We start from the raw sequence: 10602 nt of genomic DNA, 5'->3' as shown, positions 1-10602 counted from the left end.
TCCCAGATTCAACCAAACAACCCTTGTCAAAGATTTACTGTCCTACACTTGTACTCTCTGCTGGAAATATCACTTTGCCATGAAGAAAAATAATCCTAATCCTTTTGGTTGAATTTAGGCATGGGGCTAAAGGTTAAGCCTTTTGATGGAACAGATGTCTCTGGAGGAGAGAGGGATCTGGATGAGAGGTTTAGAACTGAATTGGGACTGGTGATATGTGGCATTTGACTGTGACTATAGTTGAGAATTGGTCTGTGTGGGGTATGTGCTGGGAGATTGAGTAGGGGGGCTAGGCTAGGTTTGTTGGCTATGAGGGGGGTTTGTTGAAGGTTCTGTTGTGGTTGGTGTTTGTGAGGGATAGGGAGAGGGACCCCACTTCTTAGGTGTTGCACTAGCACTGTGGATAGTTTTTTCAGGTGGTGTGTGGCATGGAACTCAAGTTTACAGCTGGCTTCTAGGATGATGTTCCTGAGTGTGTTCTCCAAGCAAGGGTGTGAGAGGTGGAGGACTTTCAAGAGAGACAGGAGCTGTTGGGAGTGGTGGTTACATGAAGTAGTGTAGAGATTCAGGACAAGTTGGGTAAGAGCTAAGGATTGAAGGTACTGGAAGTCCAGGAGAGACTAGTGGAAGGAGGAATTGCACTCAGAGATGGGAACGTTTAAGGTAAGTCCTTTAGAGGTAATTCAAAGGTTAAGCAGGACTGGAGGAAAAGTATGTGGGATTGCAGTTTGGCTACGGTGAATGCATGTTTCCGGAATGAATGTAAATAATGTGGTATAGGATTAGGGTACGTAGTGGGTAACTGGTGGGTAGGGAAATTAAATAACTAAAGTTAAAATAGTAATAATAAGAAGGAATAAAATATGGAGGGAAGGATGAGAAAGAAAGAAATTGTGTTGGTAATGTTCAATACCAATACATTGTACTGCATTAGTTATTAGTAACAGAATCATAAGAGGATGGAAGAAAGTAAATTGGTACCACGATTAAAAAGAATTTCTGTCAAACAAGGGGGTAAGGTAAACTGAAAAAGAAAGGTGTCAGCATATTAACATCTGAAGTAAACAGTTCATGTGTGAAATTAGTAGAATTTGGTGCAGCAGCAGAGGCAATTTGCAGCAAAAATCATCTTAAATATGACATCTGAACATTAATTGTGGTATAATAGAAGTTTTTGTGTTCAATTCCATGAGCATATTGAGATAACTATCTACCCAACTTTAAACATAGTTGCCTGGAGTAATGTGTGTGGAAAGAATAAGCAAAGTTTGTATGTATATCACCCTTCAGGCTAGAATCTTAAGTAATTCTATAGAATACAGTGAAATTATGGTTTTGTGAAGTGATAATTTTGCCTGATTAGTAATGAGAGTCAAGTTTGTCTTAGCATAAAGATCTGTTACTGTGGAGTGTTTTTCTGTAGGATCAACTTTGCGTTGGATAAGCAGAGCAGGTGTTTGTTTATTAGATAATGAAGCAATAATGAAATAATAAAATAATGAATAATGATAAGAGTCTTAACGGTTAGGGAACCTGTCTCTGCAGTAGGGATATTTTTTGAGAATGCCCTCCACTAGCTAACAAGGAAAGAAGTGTAAGTAAAATAATGGAGCTGACAGACATGTTAATGAAAAAGGTAGGTGTATACAAACAAATGTGGTGTAACTGTATTGATGATCTAATTGTGAACTAGGCAACATTGGGTACTCTTTATATTGTGCAATTCATGACACTGCAGCTGGGAATGAGAGCTTAACATTAAGAGTAATGTTTTTGTGAGGTACAAATAATATAATGCTGCATCATTGGACCTATTTGTTATCTTAAAACTTCATTTTGTGTTCTGAGGAATTATGAGCTTCAAGTGGTAAAACTGGGACAAAGAACAATAATTTTGTTGTTTAACTGGTAACTGTGGTGCTAGACTGAAGTGAATATTCTGACAGGTAAACTATTTGTTGTGATTTTGTGAGGATTTAATTTTCTGTTTGAATGAGAGTAGCACTCAGAGTTGAGTAAAGAAGTGAGGCAATGATTTGGTACAACTTGCATTACTGTAAGTTTGATTTAAGTAGTAATTAAGTTATGTGATGGTGATTCTACTCTTTTTTCATAACGTAATGATTAGCAAATCTATACCACTGCACAGCTTGAGCTTTTACTAGAGGCAATGCACATCTTGAGATTTTGCAATTTTGCAAATGGAAAAGAGACTCAAACCTTTCAAGTTTATCCAGTTTCACACAATTATGACTTCAAGTAATGTTTTGAGGTGTAATGTGTTCTTGATGTTAAAATTTTTTTTAGTCCTCACATTTTGTACGATAGTCAATTTTAGTGCTAATTATTGTAATGTTATGAGAACTATGTAATGTATATATTATTTATAATGTATATATTTATCATTATTATTTACATAATAGAGGGAAACATTCCACGTGGGAAAAATATATCTAAAAACAAAGATGATGTGACTTACCAAACGAAAGCGCTGGCAGGTTGATAGACACACAAACAAACACAAACATACACGCAAACATAAACATAAACATACACACAAAATTCAAGCTTTCGCAACAAACTGTTGCCTCATCAGGAAAGAGGGAAGGAGAGGGAAAGACGAAAGGATGTGGGTTTTAAGGGAGAGGGTAAGGAGTCATTCCAATCCCGGGAGCGGAAAGACTTACCTTAGGGGGAAGAAAGAACGGGTATACACTCGCACACACACACATATCCATCCACACATATACAGACGCAAGCAGACATATTTAAAGACGACCTGCCAGTGCTTTCGTTTGGTAAGTCACATCATCCTTGATTATTATTTACTGTAGACAGTGTCCAAATTACAGACCCCATTGCTCAGCCAGAGTAGCAGTGCAGTACATTGACACTGATGACAACAAGTGCACAAAATAAAGCAAGCGAACTGCTACAAAGGGGGAGGGTCATCACCAATGGGGGAGGGTTTACAAACAAAAAGAAAACAATACCCATAATAAAAATCCTTTTGTAACTAATGGACATTCCCAAAGGATGTAGTTGAATTTCTGAAGGCATGTAGAAATTTCTGAAGACTTGGTGAAATTTTATGATACAGAATGATTAGCAGCTGGTTCACGCTACATTTGATTTATTGAAAACACAGGATGAAATGGTGTGGGAAAAGATTTTCTATATTAACGGGGGGTTGGGGTTAGGAGGGAGGGTTGTAAGTTTATTGGCATGGCAGATTCCTTTGCCAGCTGGTTTACAGCTAAACTACTTCCTATACTCTGAACACCTCAAACCCATAATCTAGTTCAGCTTCCTGTACACTATCTACACCCACAGCAAAGAAAGTCTCTGCCCTGTTGTACAGAACCTCAACATCTGTTCCCGAACCTGGATGACTTTGTTTTTCTCAGCTCAATGTGATACCTCACTGATATTGTGCCCTACCTCATCCTCCAAGGAATATCGTGTCACTCACCAATAATACTCAGTATCCTAGGCTATTCCTCTGTCATTACTACCCCTAGATCTGAACCTCAGCATGCAGTTATCATGAGGACAAACCCGATAAGGATACCAGAACAATCAAACACTTTCCATTCCTATTGAATTTTTTGTATTTGGAGCTTTGTATTTGTTATTAAACTTGTAGTGGTTCTGCCTGCTTTATTTATCTCTTCTTTTGTTGTCCTCGGTGACAGTGTACTGCGTTGCTACACTGGCTGAAAAATGGGTTGTGGCTTCCGACACTGACTACAGTAAATAATGTAGCCGACAGATGCACAGTTACATTTCACAGTCTTTTACTTCCACTTTTCACAATCCACCCTCACAATAATACACACTTACATAGGGCAAGTGCACTATTAACTTCAGACAAGCTAAATTAATAGTTTGCAGGCAAACCTCCACATACTGGTACAATAGTTTACTATTGAACATCTATGAGCACTAAAAGCCTAACCACAAAGTTCACAGTTCTTGAAGAACAGAAAGGTATGTATGGAGTAGGCACTGTCATTAATTTTACACATGGCCTAATTGTTTAACACTTATTCCAAAGTTAAGTTGAAGCACTGTCATTGTTCTAACCAACAATGGCTCCTCGTCTGACACTCGGCCATGGACTGACTGTTTTGTGACAAAAAATTAGGCCCTTACATATCCTCACAATAATAGGTACTGAAACTACACATTGTTCAAAGTTAATTTACTTAAATTACAATTAAAACTTAACTCATTTGATTAACTGAATACATCAAAAAATTGGTCCTTTTTAACAGTTTCTTCTGCTGCAAGAGTTAAGCCAAATTATTTGTTTCAATCATGAAATTAACAAATATAAGTATGCAAACAATACTTTTGTCAAAACTGTTAATTACTTTGGAATTAATTAAGGGCTGGCTTTGCTAACATGTGTTGTGTTGGCAGAAGAGCCAACACCATGTTACTAGAGGAGACCGAAATGCACGCATTTTAGCTCACGCAGGCTGGCGTGAGGAGGAAAGAACTATACTGACGTGAGGTCTGGAATATGACAAGGAATTAGAATTCAGAAAGTGGACATAATTAGTTTGATACTTAACTTTAATCCATTAATGATGAACGTCGCTCTTGACGGTACGTGAGTCACAATATTATCTGTTCAGAAGACATAGTAACTAAATATGGCGCCTTGCTAGGTCGTAGCAAATGACATAGCTGAAGGCTATGCTAAACTGTCATATCTGCAAATGAGAGCGTATGTTGTCAGTGAACCATCTCTAGCAAAGTCGGCTGTACAACTGAGCGAGTGCTAGGGAGTCTCTCTAGAATAGACCTGTCGTGTGGCGGCGCTCGGTCTGCAATCACTGATAGTGGCGACACACGGGTCCGACGTGTACTAACGGACCGCGGCCAATTTAAAGGCTACCACCTAGCAAGTGTGGTGTCTGGTAGTGACACCACAACATGTTTTCGAATAGAGCCAAATAGATACTTGAAGAATACAATTAGTTGTTCCTCCAAATGTTTATAATTAGTACAGAATTCATATTTGTTTATAAGTCAACAATAGAATGTATGTTAAGAAACAATTACTAATTCCACTCTCTAACGAAAGATACTAAAAAGTAATAGTCAAAATAAATTAGAAAATGAATTACATACATAAAACTAAGCATAAAATTAGATCTGGTGTTATATTCTTTTAAACTCAGGGCCAACCTTTCTCTTTTATGAAAATACCAATTATACTCATGTATGTTAATGGTAATTAGTTAAAAGTGAAAAAACGAAATTAAGTAGGCAGATGGAAAAACAAGAGAGGAATTAAAAATATCCCAGTTTGCTTTGTCACAAACTGTTAACTACTTACATGAGAGTTAAACATCAAAAGTGAAACTTGGATTATATGCAGTACTGAAATAATGATCAATACTAGTCTTTCCATTTCATCCCATATGGTAAGTCTCCCCTGACCAATGGTTTTGAGTGACTCACAAAATCTAAGCCCTTCCCTAGACCTCTCCGGTCATTTTCCTTCACCCCTCTTCCTTCCCCTTCAACCCTTCTACCTGAAGAAGAGGCCATTGGCTCCAAAAGCTTGCCTAATTACAATTCTTTTTTATGTATTTGTTCTGCTACTGCTTGGTGAGTAGATTTTTTTATCTATCCAATCAAATTATTTTGTCAAAAACTGATTGTTGTCATTGTTATAATTTATAAAATGTATTACGTTGAGAAAGCCTTGAACAGTGTGTATATTTCTTTCCCTTACAATCATAAGATAAAAAGGATTACATACAACTACATAAATATAGCCAATGGAATGATGCTTGTGATATATCATGTCTGTAACATACCAACACATTCTATACCACAATTAATTGAATTGCAAGTGATTGATGAAATGATTGAGAAGCACTATAATTGCTTGTTTACTCAACCACTGTATCATTTTAGATGAAGCCTGAGTGACTACATACTTCACTATTGATAAGCCTTGGGTCACATGTGGAATCTATGATCTTTGTGATCCTGTTGTGTAAAAATAGCAATCAAATGATAATGAAACAAATGGAAAAAAGATAAGTAAACTGATTATTATTTCAATAGTAATCATCATAACTGTTCATATGTTTATTGCACAGTGAGACAAGACAGTCAGTGCCTTCCTGGAAAAATATTTGCACTTCACTATGGGGCCTTGATTGTAGCTAGGCATGCACCTCCAGTCAGAACAAATTGATTTCCAGGCCTTCCCAGCAGAAATTCTGCTGTGTAGTTGAAACAACCTGCCAACAAAATGTCCATTTACATGGTGCCAAAGTCGTTTCGACTATACTGCTGAAGTTTTGCTGGGCAGCCCTTACACATCCTCCATACACTCCCAATCTCTCCCCATGGGATTTTCATATTTTTGGAGCCCTGTAGAAAGACATTTGTTGCAGTTGATTTGCTTTGGATGAAAAGGTGCATGCCTGGCTACAACCATGATTCTGTAGGCAAGTGCAAACATTTTCCCATGAAGGCACTGTCTCTATTGTCTCACTGAGTAATAAGTATATGAACAGTTGTGACAATTACTTAACTTATTTTTTCTATCGATCTTTCATTTAACTGCTCCTTATACATAACAGGATTACAGACATCACAGATTGCATACAAGACCCAAAGCTTATTAGTAGTGAAGAGTATTGTCACTCAGGTTCCTTATTCAAAATGATAAAATGATTGAGCAAATATAGAAGCTCCACAGTAGATAAACAATTTATTTTACTTGATCCTGAATGTTCTATTATCTACAGTTAAAAATTACATAATTTGGAAGCCACAGGACTTCATATGGAACACCTCAGAGGGTGGAGGAGAAAAAAAAAGAAGTGGGGTAATGGCACTGTCTTACACACTGCTCTGAATTAAAGTTGTAGCCAGAAAATTATGAATGCAGTAATAGCAAAATCCTGTTGTGAGGTGGGTCCCACTCATCATGGAGTCTGAGTGACATGCCCTTTCTTTTTAAAATTGCTTGAACTGTAACTCTCCCCTCTCCAGAGAAGGTACGAATGGTTCTCAAAGCTAGGATAGTGTCATGTATTTTGATAAGTATATATAATTAGGGAACACCTGGAACAATTTAAACTAAACTTAGTACAATTACAACATAATAACTGTGAAAATTACCAAATGGCAGCAGAAGAAAACACATATAAAAGATGTGGAATTGCAAAAGCTTTCAGAGCTAATGACTTCTTCTTCTGTCTGAGGGATTGAAGGGAAAGGAGGAGGGGTGAGGGAAAAGGACTAGTAAGGTTTATGAAATGGGAAGAGATATGGAAAAGTGAATTAGAACCTGGGATCATAGGAGGCTTGATGGAAGTGATGAGGAAGAAAGACTTATTATTAATGCCTTTACCAGAAGAGTTTTTAAAACCTGAGACCTTAGAGGTGGAAGGCAGAGTAATAAGTGAGATAGAGGCTACTGAAAAAAAACACAGTGAAAGAGGTAATATGATTGATAGGTAATGTGATTGAAAATCTAAGTGCGTTTTACATGGTAGATCAGAGAAGGGGTCAGTGAAAAACAGACACATAAAATTAAATAAATAAATAAATAAAAAATTGAAAAATAAAAGGGGCTGAAGAAAAGGAATAGTTACTGAACAAATTGCTGAGACCATGCAACTAACTAATGTTAATTTAGGCCAGGCCAGGAGGGAGGAGAGAACTAAGCACAGTGTTGTAAATCCAATTCCCATTTGCAGAATTCTGAGAAACTGATGTCAAGGGAGAGAATGCAGATGGATTGTGTGGTGAAACAGGCACCGAACTCATGACAGTAATGATGTAGACGATGTTGTATGTTGCCAGTATACGTCCTATGATGGTACCTGTTCAATCACTGATAACCTGGCGGTTGTCACATAAATGTAGAAGACCAAACATTGTCTACATAACAGTTGACAGACATGTCATTTCACAGGTGACTCCCTTGAGATAGTATGCATGTTGCCAGTTACAGGGATGGTGTAGGTGGTGGTAAGAAGACCCATGAGAAAATTTTACAGTAGGGACTGTCTTAGAGGTAGGAGCAATATGGTAAGGAAATGGGTGTAGAAAGAGCATAGGGGTGTAACTGGGATACTGCACAGAGTAGGAGAGTGATGGAAAGCTGTAGGTGGGGCGGGAAAAATGTCAAGCAGAACACACCTCATTTTAGTGAGTCACTGCCCTTCCAAGGTAGCTGATTAACAGATTCAAGACCACAATAGTGCTGAGTGACAAGAGCTGTAATCCTAAGCTTTTTTTGGATGGATCAGCAGGAGCAGGATTTGATGTGATGACCTGGGAAATCGGCTTCTGAACAAGAGTTGTGGGATAATTATGTACAGTGAAGACTGAGGTGAAGTGGTGGCGTAGTGCTGCAAAGAATCTGCATCTGAGAAAATGTGTTTGCCTTGAATGCAAGGCTGTATGGGAGGGAAATTTGACATGAGAAGAATGGTAACTGTCAAATTGTAAGTACTGTTGCTTGTTTTTAGGTTTAATGTGTGATAGAAGTATGTAACTGAGCCTTAGTGAGGATGAGGTCAACATCAAGAAAAGTGGCCTGAGACAGGATCATGCAAAATTTCCTTGGGAGAATGTACTTAGAGATTCCAAAAATTTCAAAAAGTTAGCCTCACAATGAGTCCATGAGGTAAAGAAGTCATCAATTGACCTAACCAAATCAGAGGCTGAAGGCTTGTGGACTCCAGGAAAGGCTCCTTCAAACAATCCATGGAAAGTTTGGGATAGGAAGAAGCCACCCTGATACCCATGGCCATACCACTGATTTGTTTGTCTGTCCCTCAAAGGTAAAGTAGGCACTGGTAAGTATAAAGTTGATGAAGGTTAGCAAGGAGGACATCACTGATTTGGAATTATGTGGGAATTGGTGTTACAACATGTGACTGGTTCTCACTGCCCACCTGGCCTAAATTTACATTTATTTCTCTGCTCTCAGCATTTCTTTTCAGAACTGTAACTATTCCTATAGTCCTTTTAGAGGGACTATACAAGAGTGATGAACCTGAAAGCAATGTTATAGAAATGGAAGAGGACATAGATGAAGATGAGATGGGAGATATAGACGGGGAGAAGAATTTGACAGAGCACTGAAAGGCCTAAGTCAAAACAAGGCCCTGGGAGTGGACAACATTCCATCAGAACTGCTGATAGTCTTGGCAGAGCCAGCCATGACAAAACTCTTCCATCTGGTGTGCCAGATGAAATGTCCTCAAGACATTGACAAATGTAATAATTCCAGTTCCAAAGGAAGCAGGTGATGACAGGTGTGAATATTACCAAACCACCAGTTTGACGTGTCATAGTTGCAAAATACTAACACGAACTCTTAACAGACGAATGAAAAAACTGGCTGAAGTCATCCCCAGAGAAGATCAGTTTGGATTCCCGACAAATTTAGGAACACACAAGGCAATAAAACCCTATTATTTCTCTTAGGAGATAGGGTAACGAAAGCCAAATCTATGTCCACAGCATTTGTAGAGTTAGAGAAAGCTTTGACAGTGTTGACTGGAGTGCACTATTTGAAATTTATTTAACTGCATAGATAAAAAAATCTACTCACCAAGCAGCAGCAGAACACACACATTAAAAGACAGTTGTAATTGACAAGCTTTCGGAGCCAGTGGCTACTTCTTCAGGCAGAAGGTTTGAAGCGGAAGGAAGAGGGGTGAAGGAAAAGGACTGGAGAGGTCTAGGAAAAGGGGTAGATTTTGGGGAAGTCACCCAAAACCATGGATCAGGGGACACTTAACCTACGGGATGAGAAGTAAAGTCTGATTGTTAGCGAATGCATCATACAAGATTTGAAAACTTGAGAGCTTGAAGATGAAAGACAGGGTAACATGCAGACAGAGATTACTGCTTATACATCATGCATCAGTCAATAAGAATGAAAAGCTAAGTGGATTGTATGTAACAAAGGTAGGAGGGGGGCAGTGAAAAATAGACCCGAAAGACAATGAAAAATGTAGAAAACCAAAATGCAGTGAAGCAAAGAGTAGTTACAGTGAAGAAATTCTGAGACAGAAGAAATTAACATAAATTAAGGCCAAGTGGGTGGAAAGAACCAAGGACATGTTGTAGTGCTAGTTCCCACCTGCAGAGTTCTGAGAAACTGGTGTCCAGGGGAAGAATTCAGATGGCACATGTGGTGACACAGGCACCAAGCACACGAATGTCATGTTGTAAAGCGTGCTCTGCAACAGGATATTGCAAGTTGCCAATATACACCCTCTGCCTATGCCCAGTCATCCTAACTGATAATTTGGTGGTAGTCATGCTGACGCAGAAGACTGAACAGTGTTCACATAACAGCTGGTATATGACGTGTTATTTCAAAAGCAGCTGTCCCATTGATAGCATATGTTTTGCCAGTTACAGGACTGTTATAGGTGGTGGTAGGAGGGTATAGGGCAAATCTTGCAGGGGGGATGGTCACAGGGGTAGGAGTTGTAGGGTAGGGAGATGGGTGCAGTAGGAGCATAGGTTCTGACAAGAATATTGTGGAGATTGGGTGAACCATGAAAAGCTATTCTAGGTGTAGTGGGCAAAATTTCA

The sequence above is a fragment of the Schistocerca serialis genome, chromosome 9 (assembly GCF_023864345.2).
Source record: "Schistocerca serialis cubense isolate TAMUIC-IGC-003099 chromosome 9, iqSchSeri2.2, whole genome shotgun sequence".
Lineage (NCBI taxonomy): Eukaryota > Metazoa > Arthropoda > Insecta > Orthoptera > Acrididae > Schistocerca > Schistocerca serialis.
Note: the sequence above shows the minus strand (reverse complement) of the source record.